The sequence below is a fragment of the Culex quinquefasciatus genome, chromosome 2, assembly GCF_015732765.1.
Source record: "Culex quinquefasciatus strain JHB chromosome 2, VPISU_Cqui_1.0_pri_paternal, whole genome shotgun sequence".
NCBI lineage: Eukaryota > Metazoa > Arthropoda > Insecta > Diptera > Culicidae > Culex > Culex quinquefasciatus.
In genome coordinates, this window is record NC_051862.1 from 169246994 (window position 1) to 169265063 (window position 18070).

Genomic DNA, 18070 nt, shown 5'->3' on the forward strand with positions numbered 1-18070 from the left:
TTTTGTTCTATCATGCTTCTGTTGTTAAATAAATTTGATTATTGCAGAATGAAAATCGTTTCGTTGCTTCCTGAAACACCATCACAGCTGTTATCAAGCGAAATGTGTTTCTTTTTGTTGCATTTTTGTGTTGTTATCTGTAGCGAAAATGTTGTTATTCACGATGAGAGATCATGTTGTTGAATTAGCTGTTTTGAAATCGTTTTACTCAATTCGAATTTTTAAAGTCTGAGTGGATAGCTGTTTTTTTTATATTTTCGTGTGATTCTATGAAAACACAAACAATACAACACTCCTTTTAAATCGTAATGCTTTGAATAATAATGCTTTTTCAAGAGATTTTTATTTCTTGGTTTGCGAAACAAGTATTTTGAATAGGAAACTACAGATTTTTTATTTCGTCTTATCAATTTTGCTAAATTAAATAAAAATAATTTAGTTTTATTTGTGTACAAAGTTTAAAAGAACCAGCTTATATTCCGAGTCTCTTCAACCAAAATATTTGTTCTCAGTGATTTTTGTTCCACTGAAACTAAATTTGTCTTATGATTATCACAATTTTTAGCTACGTCCGTTTGTAAAGTTGAGATTTAAACGCTAACTTTTCAAATTCCGTAATGAAAAAAAGCTTTGCGTGAGACATAGTGTTCTTTGAAAAGCTAGCGTCGTTGTGCATTTTTGATGTAATTTTACCAAAACAGTTTGTAAAAATGAAATTACTTAGAAAAGGTAAAAAATTTAAGAGTTTCTTAAGTAATGTTACACATTTTTTCGGATAAAAAATCACAAAATATGTAAATTTTACATCAAATAGTGAATAAATTTACATGAGCGTTTTGAAATTATCGTATCTTTCCATGTTATTTTAATATTTACACATTATTTTATTTGAAAAAAAGAAATATCAAATGTAAATTACAACTTCAACTTTTTAAATCGTCGAAAGCTGTTTTTTTAATTTATTACTTTGTCTTGTGCGAAATTTATTCAGCTTTCCAAAATTTTCAAATTTGGTAAATTTGTGTTGCGGAGTCAGTTTTTTTTTTTTAAAGCAATGTTCAATGAAAAATTAGCGTTGATTTGCAATTTTGTTCATGTTAATTTACTCACTATTTTCTTCCTATGTAATTTTAATATTTACACATAATTTCGACACCATGCAAGCACTTCTGCAAAAGTGCACGCACGAAAGCCTAAGCGAGCGATCTCACTGAGTTGTTCTGTGAGGGCTTCCAGGTGTGGATGTCGCGGATTTCAAAAAATTGCTCAAGGAGGACCATAATCCCATAACCTTGATGTTTCCAATACAAAGGGCATCAAACGGAAGGGTGTGGCCGCTTTCCCAACCTCATGAAGTTGGTCCCACACCAATGGTGGACCTAGTTGAAGTAGCGTCATCTGGAGCGAATTGGGACAGCTGTTTTAGGTTTCGAATCAAACAGACACAGATCAACAAAAATAGTGCGTCGATTGCCGAATTGCATATGCTTTCAAGTGCTCTAAAACTTGTCGTCCCGATTCGCCCCAGATTACGGTATTGCCTTGTCCTTCTTCAACTACAGAATGTCCAAGATTGAAGAATGTTTGTCAGATCCAAGTCTCTGCAATTTTCTATACCTTACTCAAATTACAATATTTCAAAAGGGTCGAGCTCAAAATTGTGACAATTTGAAGAAAATCGGAATGCAGATTCGAATTCTTTGAATTTTTCTGTGAAATCTCGTTTTTGTGCTGACACAGTCGCAGAAAATTGCTTTATCATTTCCTCCACAGTTTGCGCACTTTGCGCACGTTCTGCGGTGCGAGTTTTTTTTTTTTTTTTTTTCGTTTCACATTTAAACACAACCACGTATTCCCATTACGGAGTAAGCAAACAAGAATTTAGGAGAGGAGCCTTTTCCTGCCACACACAAACAAAATTGGACTAACTATTTAAGTGATGAAAACCCAAACAACATTTTTCGCGCACTCTTAATCACACACGCAGCAATGTCGCTTGAAGAGGAAGAAAAAGGGGAAAAAGGTAAATTAAAGTAAAATTAGAACAAAAACAAACACAATAAACAAGCGAAAGCCGCATGAGGCGCAAAGAAGAAAGAAAGAAAAAACAACCGCATTATAGATGCAACCATTTCTCGTCCATCTTTTTCTATAATGTATCAAATTGTGAACACACGTTTGTATTTTTTACAAAACAAAATGAAAAAAAAGAGAATGTTAGGAGAGCGAGCGAGCGACGACACTAGCAGAAAAAAGAGGGGTGTGCTCGCACGAGCAAGGAGGTAATATAAATATATTTTGTTACTACCAGTATATTTTTTGTAGTACGAGACGAAATGTGGAACCAACGCAATAGTTACTAAAATGCTTGTTAATTTTTTAAAACTAGAGAGAGAGAGTCAGTCGGGACGGTAAAAAACAAACACAGACACACACTTAGATTGTACTTGTTTCGTCAAAAGTATAAGAAGCAACACGAGAAGAGCAATTATTTAGTTTGTAAGCAAAGGACGATGACGATTCGTGAAACAAACTGAGAAAAAACAACAAGTTAGATTTTGAACAATTCCGGCAAAAGGGCCAACCGCGCTAGCATCTAACAAAAATTAAGAAGAAACTCCTTAGTTTTACGTAGTACGAACGATTTGGAACAGCAGGATTTTATCGTGGGATGATACATTTGGAAACAATCACACAGTGGACAAATTGCAATCCAAGTCTTCCACAACGAGAGTCTTCCCCCTCGTTTTGAAGACTCCAAGTGCAATTATATTACAAAACAAAAAAAAATCCGTTTTTAGTTTGTGCGTGCGAACGTCTCTTGAGCTTTTGGGTTATGTTTCGAACGAAAAAAAAAAAAATAGAAGCGAAAACGATTCTGTTCAGTCACGCCGAATTCCAACCGCGTGCTGCCCTTTGTAACGATTCTGAAAGTTGGAAATAAAATCCTGCTGCGTCTCAAATAACTCTTTAGAAATGGTAACGGTCAAACAACACACACACACACACACACACTTTACGTTCTACTCTCCGCAACAGAGTTGACAACCCCGCTCATTGCAAAACCGATACCCCGCACTGTAAACCAAACACACATGAATCATCAAACCCACGCAATCACCCACAATCGCATACACACTGAAAAAAAATGCACTGTTGAAAAGTTACACCACGCCCGCGCGCGCTAGAGAGGCTATCAAACACACATCAAACTTCATCACGAAACCGTTTAACGGGTAGTGCGTAGCAAGCGATTTAGTTGAAAATTACTAGCGAAAAGGCCCATTTATACACTGGAGTGTAAAACTTAAAAAAAAAATGCGAAAGAATGAAGAGTATTTATCCGTCGACGAGCGATAAAGCCACGAACCGATATTGGTTGATTTTGCTAAAACATTTTTGTATACTAAGGAGAGAAAAAAAATTACACACACACACAATGAAAACACGAGTTTCCGCTCCTTTTGTCATAGAAAGCAGTCAGTGTTTTCTCTCAAAATTAGAAAAAAGTCACGCACGCATTCACCAGAACCAGCAAAAATCGAATTTCTTGAGAAAATTTCTAAAGGGAACAAATCTCCGAGAGAAATGCATTTCACATTTCAAAACAGAGCAAATCTGGAGTTTTCTTTGAAAAGGTCAAATGAACCAAATTTTCAGTATTTGCTCTTTGGGTGTTTTTTAATACCCCTGACTCAAGGCGGTTTCAAAAACACCCAAAAAGCAAAAAAACTGGAATTTTGGTTTATTGGACCTTTTCAAAAAAAATGAAAAAAAAACTCCAGAAATCTTCTATTCTCAAATTCATTTTTTCAACTCCGTCGTAAAACTACTTACTTTTCCTGTCATTTTTGAACGACGAAAAAGCCTACTTTTCTGTACCAAAAATAACAGAATCGAATCGCAACACTTTTCAAAATAAATGCTGAATAGTTCTACTTTTCAGCTCTGAAATGGATGCTGAAAAGTTGAAATTTTCAGCACTTGTTTCGAAAAGTAATACTTTTCCACTTTTTTATTAAAATAACAATCAAAGGGTGTTTTTTGGAATTGCAAAAATTGTTAAAGAAACTCTTTACAAAACTTGATTTTTTCAGCACTCTTCGTATTTATCCAACTCGGTGAACCTCGTTGGATAAGTGTACGACACGTGCTGAAAAAATCTTTTTTTGCAACTTGTTGCATAAACGACTAGGGGAACAGCATCTAATTCCAGCGTGCCTCTAATGTTGGCAGGTCAGAACTTTGACATTCAATTAAAGCTAATTAAAAGCGTTTTCAACTGAACTCGAGTGATAAATAGCTCAATAAAAAGTGAGCAAGCAAGTTTGTACCAAAAGTTTTGCAAAATTAGTTGTTTAAATAGTGAAAATCAGCAAATTGGATGGAGTTAGGAGCGAGTGCTTAACCTGCCAAACATACGAGAATTTCCCCTACATATTTTAAAACTCTGCTGAACAAACCACAGAAAACAGAGCGTTTTACACAATTTTTCGTGCCAAAACTATCGAAGTTCACTTGAACCTTTTACACGCGTATCTCACTAGGGAAACAGCATCTAATTCCAGCGTGTCTCTAATGTTGTCATACCAGCACGTTGACGTTCAACAGCTCATAAAACGCGTTTTCAACTGAAATCGAGTGATAAATAGTTCAGCAAGCAAGTTTCTACAAACAGTTTTACAAAATAAGTTGTTTAACATTCCAACGTCCAAGGCTCCAAAAAAGTTGGAACGGTAACTTCAACTCAATGGTTCTCGGGCATAACTCAACCAATCAAGATGATTCTTCTTTCCAGTGATTTGATTTGTAAGGATGTCTAGATAATTCTAGATCAATTCTAGATCAAAAACATCGTTCCAACTTTTTTTTTCGCGTGCAAAAAACAATTCGCCAAAAATTCCGCGGAGGCAGTCGTTTAAAAAAAGGTGGAACGATGTTTTCGGTCGCAGAAATTCAAATCAAGTTCTGCACAAATTTAGGATCATCTAGACATTCTTACAAATCACTGGAAACAAGAATCGACCCGATTGGTTGAGTTATGCCCAAGAACCTGCGAGTTGAAGTTACCGTTCCACCTTTTTTGCGAGGCTTGGGTGTCCGTGTAAGTTGGACATGCGTTGGGCGTTCCAGTATTAAAGAGTGAAAATCAGCCAATTGCGTCCTAAAGCCCTTTGTAAATGCTTTTGTACAACGCTAAAGAACACGACTAAAAACCATTTCTGATGACTTTTTTTCATTTAAATGCAAAAAAATAAATTGACTAGACAATTTTTTTTTCGATGGATCAACTATGGTCCCATTGCAATGCATTGGAACGAGCTGTCAGCTGTCTATCTGTTTTTTTTTATCGGCGAATTGAAAACATACAAATAGTTTCTCTCTCGGGTTCCATAGTGCGTTTCGAAACATGGGACAATTTGCATTACATGGATTTACAATTTGTTGTAATTTGAGCTTACGTAATCCTTCATTACATCTTCTTATGAATTATTTTATTACATTTTTGTAATTCAGAATTACACACAAGTAAATTGAATCAATTTCATTTCTGGAGTTTTTTTTTTTGAAAAAGTCCAATAAACCAAATTTCCAGTTTTTGCTTTTTGGGTGTTTTTGAAACCGCCTTGAGTCAGGGGTATTAAAAAACACCCAAAATGCAAAAATTTAAATTTTGGTTTATTGAACCTTTTCAAAAAAAAATCCAGATTTTTAGTTTAGTCACTAGCGTGCCCAGGGTGGGGCAACATGGGGCAGTTGCCCCACCATCCTCGGAAATTTGTTCTAAAATTGGGCAAGGGGTGTCCATAAACGACGAAATTTTCAAAACTCTAATATTTTTGCCCCACCTTCCTTGAGGACCTGGTTACGCTAGTGAGTTTAGTGTATTGTGTTGTATTGCTTGAATTTTCAAGTAGAACTTTGTAACATTTTGATCTTATAAACATTGAATGTGGAGAAATTTACGAAATACTTCTTACTATATATGTATATTTGCAAAAGTTAGTTTTTTTTTAAATTATTTTTATTAAAGAGACTTCACACCATTGTGCATTCCTCTCTTCAAGGTGTATAGTGGAAGGGAAAAAATACAGAGTCACATATCTGGCTGTATTTAAATATTATTTTACCATGCCTTTTTCTGTTTATTTTCTAGAATATTTAGAGAATAAAATTTTTAAGTTCTTCAAGTTTATCTTCGTCCTCTTCTTCTCGGATTTTAGAACTTATCTTATAACACTTTTCCCTATAATATTTTGCTTCGTCTGTTTCTTCTGCAGCCAACTTTCTTCGTTATGTTGTTAATTCGTCATCTGCGTCCAAATAGGCCTGTAAGCGCTTCCGGGTTTTGCGAGTGTGCTTAGAAAGCACGGTCTCGAATCCATCGTTGGCTTCTTCGTCAATTTCACTTGTTTGCATTGCATGTTGGTCTGATTTACTGTTGGTGCTTTTACTGCTGCTGCTTGGCTCAGGTTCAATCGGTTGTGTACTGCTTTCTTGGTTCACCTTTTAACTTGAATCCGCACTTTTTTATTCTTTACTTGGAGTTTGCAAAGCGATTTTTTGTCTTTTATTGTCACTGCTGCAGCAGCGTTATTTACAGCGATTGATTTCGGCGTTGCCTGTTTCAGCAACATCCGCAGGGTTCAAACTCCATTTGGAATTCCTGGGAAGAAGTTAATCCAGCGGTCGTTGGTGATGGTCAAAATTTCGCCGACGCCATGCTTACGCCTAGAGGTAGGTCAAGCACACGAACTTCCGTAGCGTTGTTGTCCAGGTAAATCGGGATTTTGCAACCCTGATATACCAGAGAATTCTCGATTATGGACGAGGCCATTGCTGAGTCGGCGAACTGCAACACGGCTATTCTTCTTCTATTGCATAATTGCAATGCTCGCAAGTTTACTTGAAGGTCTGCGAGAAATTTTTTCTACAGGCTAGGTGGTTGAGTTTGGAGTTGGCAAAAATCCAGAACCACACTGTTTTTGTCTACGGTGCACATTTAAAAAAAAGCGGCGACGCGCACACAAACTGCGGACTGGCGTTGAGGATGCGGCTACTTTGCAAGTGGCAAAAGATAGTGAAAACGCACAAAAAAAAATAATTTTGAAAAATAATGATGTCAGTATAATGTGTCTGTACAGATTTTTTTTATGAGCGATTTTTAAAGAATCCATGCTGCTTGTCAATTATATATCTTTTGGCTTGAGCGAACATTTGGTTGTTTACCATTGCCTCAAAGAGCTTAGGTATATAAGAAATAAGAGCAATTCCAAGGTAATCTTTAACGTCTGAGTTTTTACGGTGATTTCTGATTCTACTTTTCTATTACTTTTCAAATTCTTCTTCTATGGTGACTTCCAACAATCTACAAATTTCTAAATACTCATCGAGTTTTTGACTATTGTTTTTATAAGCTTTATTTTTTTTAGGGTTTTTTACTTCCCTCGTAAATCATGGCGGGTGTTTGTCATTAGTACGTCTTTTTCTTCGTGTTGGAATGCATTCATTGAAAATTTCGTAAATTATGCCGTAGATATTTGTTTCTCCTTCTAATAATGTTCTCCAGTCAACTTCCAGTAATCTACGTTTTATTGAGAAATAATCGGCTTTATTGTAATCAGGTTTTTTTTCATAATCTTAACCATCTTACAAGCCTTGTTCACAAAAATGAAAATTCAATTTCTGTATGATGAGCCTCGTTTTTCCAAATTGGGTTTTGGCCTCAGTCACACAGAAGTTTTCGATCTTGTTAGCGAACAGAAGATCTAAAAAGCGATTATTAAGATTTGTACATGATTAATTTGATTTAGACCAAGAGAATACATTTTACCGAAAATTAATTGTTATCTTTCACTTTCACCTAATATGGGAACCAAAATAGACTCGTTATCGTCGTCAACCAAAAAGTCAACCGCACCAACTGATTGTTGATTTTCATTTGAATTGAATTGAATTACATTTAAACTAATACCCTCATCGGTACTACAATCCTGTTCTAAAGTAGAGGTAGGGGCAGTGGGGGCAGAATTGGCCACCCTTGGTTTTGGGCTCTAGAATGGATTTAGACCAACTGTATGGCAAGGGTCTTATAAACGACGTCAAATAACATCACCATATCGAAAACGACGTTTGAATTCATTGTATTTTTTGAATTATGAGCAAAAATTTATTGACAAAATCACGCAAATGTTGTTTATTTTATGGTTCTTAAATAAGCTTTCTCGAAATTTAGATTGTTTGAAAAAGCTTGTTCCATGTTTAGAATGTTACCAGGAGCTATTACGAAGGTAATCAAACAACAACTGAACCTTAAAATCATTTCGTCGCCATCGTGCTAACTTGTCGTACGTGCATTTTGGGCCAAATTGAGTTAAGAACGCCATTTTGTGCAGCTCACAATGCCTCACCTTTTGACCTTCACAGATCCCCAAAATTCGATTTCAATCCTGAGATATTCAACAAAAACCGAAAAAACTCCGTGCATTTTTGTCACTTTATGTATGAAAGTAGTTTCAATCTTGTCGTGCTATCTTGTCACTCCATGAAAATTGATGTAAGTGCGACAAAAGGCCAAAGGGATTTCAGGCCAGGAAAGTCAGGATGCGTTTGTCGCACGTACAAGCTAGACTACCGTAAACATTTGTAATTATAACTCGGGACTCCAGCAACCAACTTCAACCAAACTTTGGGACAATGCACAGAATGGTGAGCCAAACAAAACGTGTTTGTTATTGTTTACATTACGTGTTCTCGTTTTTAAATATTCAAGGTCAAACATTAAAACGCGTTTTTCTCGGAACGTCGAAATGGCGGGTGCGACAAGATAGCACGACGACGTCGATTTAGAGGCTTGATGGTGGAAGTGTTAAATTAAAATCCACTTGCGGGCAGAATGGACCACCCTTATTCTGCCTTATAAAAACAATCAAAAGTTACGAAATTTTAACTAAATGGATTATTTCACTTCTGGTAGCTTCACAAATAAAGTTTAATGCTACATTAGTTGATTTTTTAGTTGTTTTGATGCTTATTTGTAAAAATTAAACAACATATTTAGACTATTTTCAAAAATGTTTGTTTGGGTAAGTGACTATTTTTATAAAAGTGGTCTAACTTCATGGAAACTATGTTACAAAGGTCCCTTAAGTCATTTCTTATCTCCCTTCAACGTTGTATTAGACGAAATGACTTGTTTTCTAAGGTGGCCTATTCTGCCCCACACCCTGGAAATGTAGTCGATAGAACACATTTTTGTTAATGTGCATTGAAATCTAATCTTTTTTTTTTTAATCTAAAAATTTTCATCAACCAGCCTACTACACTGAATTTTTAAATTTGTATGTTTTTCTATGATTTTTGGCGCATTTTACTTAGGAGGGCCATTAGTCACAGCCCGAAAAGGACCTAATAAAAATTAAAAAAAAAAGTTTAAAAAATGATTGATCTGTGACAGGAAATCGAACCGAATCAGCAGAGAGAGGGAGAGAGCTCTAAAAAAATGTATAAAGATGCGTTTCTTTCGGGGAGACTTTCTCGATATTATTTTCTCGCATTAATAAAATCTCTATTTTGCATAGTAGCTAGAAGCGGTTTTATCAAAAGCAATCAATCATTTGCAAATATATTTTTAATGCATTCCAGCAGAAAAACCTTACAAAAACTATACAGAGAAATGCGTAAAACATGCCGTCGCAACTATACATTCGAAGAGGCGGTGAAATCGATATTTAGGATATTTTCAAACAAATTGTTTTGAGCGCGCATTTCTGGAGTTATTTTAAAAAAAAAGGTCCAATAAACCAAATTTCCAGTTTTGCTTTTTGGGTGTGTTTCAAACCGCCTTGAGTCAGGGGTATTGAAAAATACTCAAAAAGCTAAAACCGAAAATTTGGTTTATTGGACTTTTTCAAAAAAAAAAGAAAAACTCCAGATTTGTTTTTCAAAGAGAGCCACCTGCAGGTGTTGAGTTCGTGCGAAATGCATTAATGTCCAATTTGTATGGCTCAATAGCTAGATGAAAAGTCATTCTTACAAAATTGCAAAATATCTTATTTCTTTGATTATTTTTGTCATTTCATGCTTGCAAAATAAATAAATTGAATGCACGCTCTTTCTGATCCCAATTTTGCAGCTCTGAAGTTTTTTTTGAAAAAAAAATCAGTTTTTGCTTTTTGGGTGTTTTTTAATAACCCTGTTTCAAAAACACCCAAAAGCAAAAACTGGAAATTTGGTTTATTGAACCTTTTCAAAAAAAAAAAAAAAAAACTCCAGAGTTGTTCTGTGAAAACAGAAAAGGAGAGGAAGTGTTGAAAAGGGCAGAAGAGATATGCTATTGGACAGATCTTCAATTTTGCAAGAATGAGGAAATACCTTGCGTAACCTATTTAATAAGTTTGAAATATTTTCGAAAGTTCACTTTTTTTTCTTAAATTCTAGCCTAAAAATAGGTTTAAATTATCACAAAAGTACACCAAGTCCGCAACCACATGGCTTCAGGGTGACGCAACTTTAAAAGTAAACTCACCAAGACACACACGTACACGTCCGAAAACGTAAACCATCATCTGTAGCAAACAATACCTTAAAAACGCGAAAAGAAAAAAAATAGCAGCAACAACAAAAAGAACCGCACAGAACTCGGTATTTTTTAGAAAAGGCAAAGAAGTTGTCTTCGATAGAAAACAAAAAAAAAGAGAGAAAGAATAGATAACGCTTGCTTCATATATTTGCTTTCAAGTTGACACAGAAAAAAAGTAAAAAAGAACAAAAAAATATTTACAACAGAATCACCTAATGAAAGCAAACAAATAAAAAAGCTGCAAGGTTCGAAAGGCTAAAACAAAACAGAAAAGAATAAAAGACCGAACCAATAGAAACCAACTAGATGAGCAAAATGTTTAACGCAAAATTTTAGCGCAAAATACAAAAAAAAACAAACACTATGAATAGCAAAAAAACAAAACCGATACCAAAAATCTATGGATACAACAAACAAATGACAAAAGAAGACATTCTCTAGACAGCGCAGCAGCTAAAAACAGTAAACAATAGAGAGGGAAACCCAAATCTAGGAAACAGAGCCCGCAAAGATGGTATTTTTGTCTCTTTTAAGTTTGACCAATTAATACCAAACTACGCCGCCGGAAATTTCAAGGGTTTGACGGTTCTTGCGAAAACAAAAACAATAAGTCCACAAAAAAAATAAAAGAACGTGAAAATGAATTTTACGAAAGCTAGCGAAAACGGAACAGATTATAAAAAAGGGGTAAGCAAAAGAAACAAAAACAATTCAATGGAATAAAAGTAGTTAAAATCGTAAAAAGAAACACACAAATGCGCACTGCCATCTTTTAACGATTTTCTTCTGAAAAGAAGTAAAAGAAAACAAAAAATCAACCTTTAAAGCTGTTCAGTTTGACGAAAGCAACGGACGAACCTTAAGTTTTCTACCTTTTTTTTCTTTTTGCGTTGGTGACCGAAAGCAGAATGTTATTCAGTTCGGAGGTTGTAAACTTTCGTGAACGCAAAACGTACGCAAAACAAACAATTTTTGTAGACTCAAAATCAAAACTGTTTTGTAATAACTTCACAATAATGATCAATTTTGATAAACAAGCAAAAAAAACCTAGAATATGTATAAGCGTTTTCAATTCTTCTCTTTCTAGAAAAAATGATAAAAAAAACTACAAAAACTTATTTCTCATGAAACGGAGCAAAACAAGCGATATTAACTAATAATTTACTATTAACAAAACAAAAATAATGCAAGATCTACGCGTAATAAGAGAACGTTACAGTTGTTACAGCAAGTGGAGCAAGGCGGTAAATATGTATTGCAAAATGAGAAGAAGAAAAAAACTAGCAGAAAGAAAGAAAAATCGACAATATGTACATACAAAAAAATGAAGCATAAAATACCTTTATTATTATTTGACGCAGGCAGAACAAAAAAAAAATGGAAAGTATATTAATGTTATCACAGAAAACCATAAAACCGCAAAAAAAATATTTGAAATAATTATAAGAGAGATACTATCGATAATTATTGCAAATACAAGAGATAAAAGAAAACGCGCGAAATTTACTAGGATTTTCTTGTACATAATTAGTAATAAATACAAACAAAAAAAAACAAGAATGGAAATAAAGAAAAACTTAATACTGCAAGAATCATAATAATAAAAAAAACAACTAGATACTATATTCATTAATAACAACAGCAACAAAAGAAAATAAGCAAAACAAACCAAACAACCAAAACCGAGTTATGAGACACACGTGGGTGGAGGCAAGAAAAAGATAAAAAAAGATGCAACCGAAGCTGCAAAAATAAAAGAAAAATAAGAAATTTAATACTAAGACATTAGCAACACACTTTGCAGAGGAAGAAGAGAAAGCAAAAAAGAAGTTATGACGATGACAACAATGAGAAAACAATGAAAAAATAAAATAAAATTGAAAAAAAACAAGAAATTTGTTTTAAGTTTATCCGAATTAACACTCAACATATTTTTATTTTGCTTAAAAATTTTCATTTAATGCATTTTTTATTTATTCTGCAATTCCATTTGAAAAGAGCCTAAACCGAAAAAAAAGTTCTCCGATTGGGCTCAAAATTTTCCAGGGGGTTCCTTGGCCTAAAATAAATAGACCCGTATTTTTTTGTTTGGCCATTAGGGTGTCCTACATCATGCTAGGGTGGTTCGAAAAATGGCAATTTTCGTAATTTTTCGCAAAAACCACTTTTTTTCAAAAAATCATATCTCTGCGTCATTTCATCCGATTTGGCTATTTGAGAAAAATAGTAAGAAGTCTCAAAAATCTAGCTTAATATTTGAAAAAGTCGTATGAAAACTTAAAATGGCGTTTTGACCGTGTCTGGACCAAAGAGCCTATGTCTGAAAATAATTTTATCGGATTCCTCAGAAAATTTCACATAAAATTTCAAAAAATTGGCGATGTCGAACCGTACGTTACCGAGTTATGATTTTTTGAAAATAAAAACTGAGCTTTTCGATGCGCCACGCGATGCGGTTCAGCAATGACCTACCGTAAAACGGGGTGACTTTGATAGGTTTGCGTATCTCAAGAAGAACTTTTCATAAAATTTTAACAAGTTTAAAGAGTTAGTTAACTATAGTTAAGAAAATGTTGATGAAAGTCATTATTTTAAACTTCTCAAAGTGTTATGATTTTCTCAATGAACATGATTTTTAATCGGAAAACGGAATGCATTTTCGGATTCTTTGGACAATTTTCCACTAGGAGAAGGTGAAATAAATTTGTAAATAATAAATAATATGTGTTTTTGAAACACCATTTAAAAAAAAATCTCCAAATTTATAAGCAATTTTATTTAAATAAATTTTTATCTAAAATGTGAAAACTTGTGATTCGTGCTCGAGTTCGTGCTTCAAATTCTGTTAAAAAATGCAAAATAAATCGATAATTTTATAAACAAAACCAGTTTTAACAAATTTTAGGCGAAATTTCGACTTTTTAACAATTTTACCTTAAATTTATATGTATTTTGCTTAAAAGCTTATACACTTAGTTAACTAAATATAAACATTGTTTTTTTTTCTTAAAAACTATATCAGCTACTTTAGTGATGGTACATTTAGGGTACAAATAAAGTTTGAACATCTTAAATATGATTTTAACAAGAAAAACTATGACTATCAAAGTCACCCCGGAACTAGGGGGTGGACATATAGGTTAATAGACTATTAACATATTAAAATAGATGGTTAAAGTATTGATATTTCGCTAGGGGGTGGACATATAGGTTAATAGACTATTAACATATTAAAATAGATGGTTAAAGTATTGATATTTCGTTAATTTATTGACGCGAACCCACCTTTTCATTTTCACCGTTTTGACAAATCTTGGTTTCCCATCCTACTTCTTTGAGCGTGTGCGAAAAAATAATTGCGTGTGGGACGCCATTTTCCATTGTTGTTGTTGCGCTCGGGCGGTAAACAAGTTTAAAATCGTTCGGTGTTGTTTTTCTTCAAAAAAATAAGTTTGAGTTTGATGTTTCCAAAGGAATGGTGAGTAAATTTGTGTGCCAGCAAGGAAAAGTATATATTCATAAGTCCTTGTATCAAATTGAATCCCACTAGCCACGGTCAGCGCCGGCCGGAAGATTCTGGGAATCAACAAACCCGCGAATGATTGTAAGAAACAGAACCAGCGATGGGTGTCCGGAAGCGGCCCACGGAAAAGGAGCAGTTGCTGGACAAACACGAGCGGAGTGACCTGCGCGTTGACTGGGACAACATTGCCATCCTGTTCTTTCTGTACCTGCTGCAGGGTATTCTAATGGGGCTGGTGGCAGCCATCCTGATGATGTTGCAGAATCGCGGCGCCAGCTACAAACAACAGGTGCGTGTTGAATGTTGGGTCGGTGTTGCGTCTTATCTCGATGAGGTTGTTGAGATGAGTTGCAGGCATAACGCGTCGCGATAACAATTGTTAAACATTTCAGGCCGAGTTCAGCTTTGCGCACTAGTCGTTCAGTATGAAGCTACTGTGGACGTCGATCGTCGACTCGCTATACTGGTCTCGCTTTGGCCGGCGCGTCCTGGCTCATCCCGACGCAGTACCTGATGGAGTTGTTTATGCTGATTCTCAGCCTGCACGGTGATCTTTTTGGCACTGCGGCCGTCGTCTGGTTCACCCCGGCCATGATCTACGACCTCCACGTTCCGTACTACTACTATCTGATCCTGCTGACCAAGTACGGTCTGTATCAGATCGCTCTCTACAGTATGTTTGTTGCGGTGATGGTGTTCTTCACGCGAAATAGCGGCCGTCGGCGGAACGTACATGACACTGCTCAACACGCTAAGCAATCTGGGAGGAAACTGGCCCACCACCGTGGTGATGTGGATGGTCGACGTGCTGACGTAGCCGCTACTGCTGGTGAGGAGGGGAAGAAGGAGGAACCGCCTACGGCCGGCAACCAGTGGCGACAGTGTAGTGGCCGGAGCCGGAGTACGCGTTTGCGACTCGATTTGGACTGCTGCTGCAGGTTGCGTCGGAAGACACCGAAAACGAGCAAGTTTCTGAGCCTGGCGGATCGAACCAGGGTGACGGTGTCGATGATCCTTCGACAGATGGGTTGGACCGATAGTGAGGAGCAGATTAAGGCGACGCCGTCGCCGATCAACCGATTCGTGGCGATTGAAGCCGTTGATGAATTTCCGGATGGTTTGCTAACGAAGCCAATTCAGTTGAAGAACATTACGACTCGGCTGCAAAGGCTGGCTTAACCGGCTAAGCAACCGTTCAAGGTGAAAAACTTCTACCCGCACACAATCTCCTCCCTCCGGTGTCGTCAGTGCGACCACAACGTGACCAAGTCCGAGTACAACCCGTGCTCGATCAAGTACCGCATTGCGATGTTCGCCGCGTACCACGTTCCGAAGGTTCGCTTCATCCGGTGCGAGCCGCTCATGTTCAACTAGAAGGCCATCCTTTTGCTGAAGCTAATCAATCCAACCATCAACGACATGACCATCACGATAATGGAACCGAACCAAACGACGAGGAGGAACGTCGCATGATCGAAGAGCTCAAACTGTCCGCGGAGGCGACCATCTCATCGTCGTCCTCTTCGCTGATGCTGGTCGGCCGCGGGGTCGAATAGCAGACGAAGAAAAAAGCCAGAACGAAAAATTGAAAAAGAAACACAGATACGAACAGCTTTAAATTATGAATGTGTACAGTTAAATAAAGTAATGTTTTCGTTTTTTGGTAATTAGCTAATAAAAAAGGGGTGAGGAGGGGTATGTTTCCATGTGCATCCTGTAACGGGCCTTGAACACCTTGGCAAGAACGCTAGCGATGATGGGTTCATGGCCAGCGGACATTTTGAGAAAAATAGACTGCAAGTTTTATAAAGATAGCTTTGATTTTATAAGCCAAAGCTACACCGGAAGTCGTGATGAGGACATGTCTACCTGTTCTCATGTGTTCTTCCTGGTGGTATTCTTCAGATTGGTGTGTAGTTCTGGGCGCCCGGGGTTCTGAAGACGGTTCCTAAGAAGCCACAGCCAAAGTCTGGCCGGGGATGCTGAAAAAGGGGAAGGGGAATTGCGGGGAACGAAATAAACATACAAGTTTTGCTTTTGATTCAAGGACAGCTTGATGGACTCCAACAGAAAACCATCTGAAAAAGGTTTTTGGCCTCGTTGATGAGCTTCATTTCACATCGCCGCGAAAGTTTTTTGGACTCAAAAAACATGATGGTGGACCGTTCCGAATGCTAGATTTTTCTTTGCCAGACGGCCCATACAGAATGGGCATAAGAAGGTGCCGCCGGTTTTGGCCTCGATGAACGTCTTCTGACACTGCAAGACTCAAATAGCATAACTGTTGACCGTTGCGGATGCTTCGACGAACTTCCCGTCCTGGTTTTTGGTAAAAAAAAATCTACTTCTTCAGGCGGTCACCACCATATCCCCGTCCACGTCTTTTGTAAAGATAGTTCTTCCTCCGATGGCTCAGGCTAAAATGGCACACAGATTCCGTCGATTCCGGATCAGATCCGTTTTTAACTTTCGTTTGTGCTACAGTAAATATTTAAACCTACAAAAATCACGAAAAGGCATGTTTTTGTTTGTCAGCTGTCAAAATGTACCGAGATTTATAATACACGGTGGGAACGCTAGCTCAACTATTCGTCAGTCTATTGATAAAAATATCAAAACCCCCGTCAATAGATTAACGAATAATAAAAACATTAATTCTGTCCAACCCCTAGCCCCGGAATTAAAAGTAAGAATTTTTTACGTAGCTATTTTTTTTAAACATTATTGAAAAAACTTTTATTCCGAAATTGTGCATGGACTTTGTGTAGTCTACCCCAGTACATGTTTAAAAAATAAAAATCTTGAGAAAAACCTTACCTGTTGGAAAATATGCTAAAAACAAATTAAAATCCTATCAAAGTCACCCCGGTTTACGGTATAAATGTTAGGGTTCCAAAATTTTCGAAATTAAACAATCGATAATCCGAAAGCCTTGGAAAAATGTCGCCTCGAAAGTTTTTTTTAATAAAAAAATTTCTGGAGTTTTTTTTTGAAAAGGTCCAATAAACCAAATTTTCAGTTTTTGCTTTTTGGGTGTTTTTTAATACCCCTGACTCAAGGCGGTTTCAAAACACCCAAAAAGCAAAAACTAGAAATTTAGTTTATTGGACCTTTTCAAAAAAAAAAAGTTCAGAATTGTACATCTTTCGAAATCTTAACAAAAATAAAGTTATTTGTTTATAAATCATCCAAATTTGTGTGTCTCAACATCCTTACCTATTCAGACGAGAATTTAGTTTGAACGTAAAGTTTACTAACTACTTTGTTTAAACGTTTTTATAGTTTTTGAAATGTTACCCCTTTTACACGGAGTTCACACACACTACCAAACGTTTGTTTTGATAGTGTGCGTGAGCGCCGTGTAAAAAGTGACAGTTCGTCACTTTTTAGTTTGACTTTGACCAACCAACGGAGTACACACTAAAAAAGTGTCAAACGAAAAAGTGACCAACCACCGGGGGTTGAGTGCATAGCCGGGAAGTCGCGGGTTTTGGCATTTCTCGCGAACATGTACTTTGTGCACAATTTGTAACAACACTTGTAGTTTGTACAAAGTACATGTACGAGACTGCCGGTGGGTGGGACGATGTTGGTACAGTTCGAGGAAATACAAAAATCGAACGAAGAGAGTGTGAACCAAAACAAAAAACAGAAGTATTTCGGCGCGCTTGCTCAAACGTCAATGTAAAATTTGTTTTGACAGTGGCGCCATCATTTCTCGTGGAAGATCCGAGAACTATATTTATATTCAAAACAGACGTGAAGAGAAATATATTGATGGAATTAGAATGAGATTTACGTCTGTTTGTCTGTGACATAGCTAATAAAAAACCTACGATCCCCGCGAACAAGAAACACTGTTGGATGACTTATTTTAACCATATCGTTGTGTTTAAGCATCATTTTAGTTTCATTTGACCCAATGTCACCCCCTCTAAGTGGTGTTTTTTAACTCTCTAAGAAC

General features: G+C 36.4%; 1 pseudogene; it reads left to right on the top strand.

Moving 5' to 3' along the window:
• The first annotated feature begins 13975 nt into the window (after window positions 1-13975).
• On the top strand, window positions 13976-16778 carry LOC6050422 (annotated as a pseudogene).
• Window positions 16779-18070: the final 1292 nt, after the last annotated feature.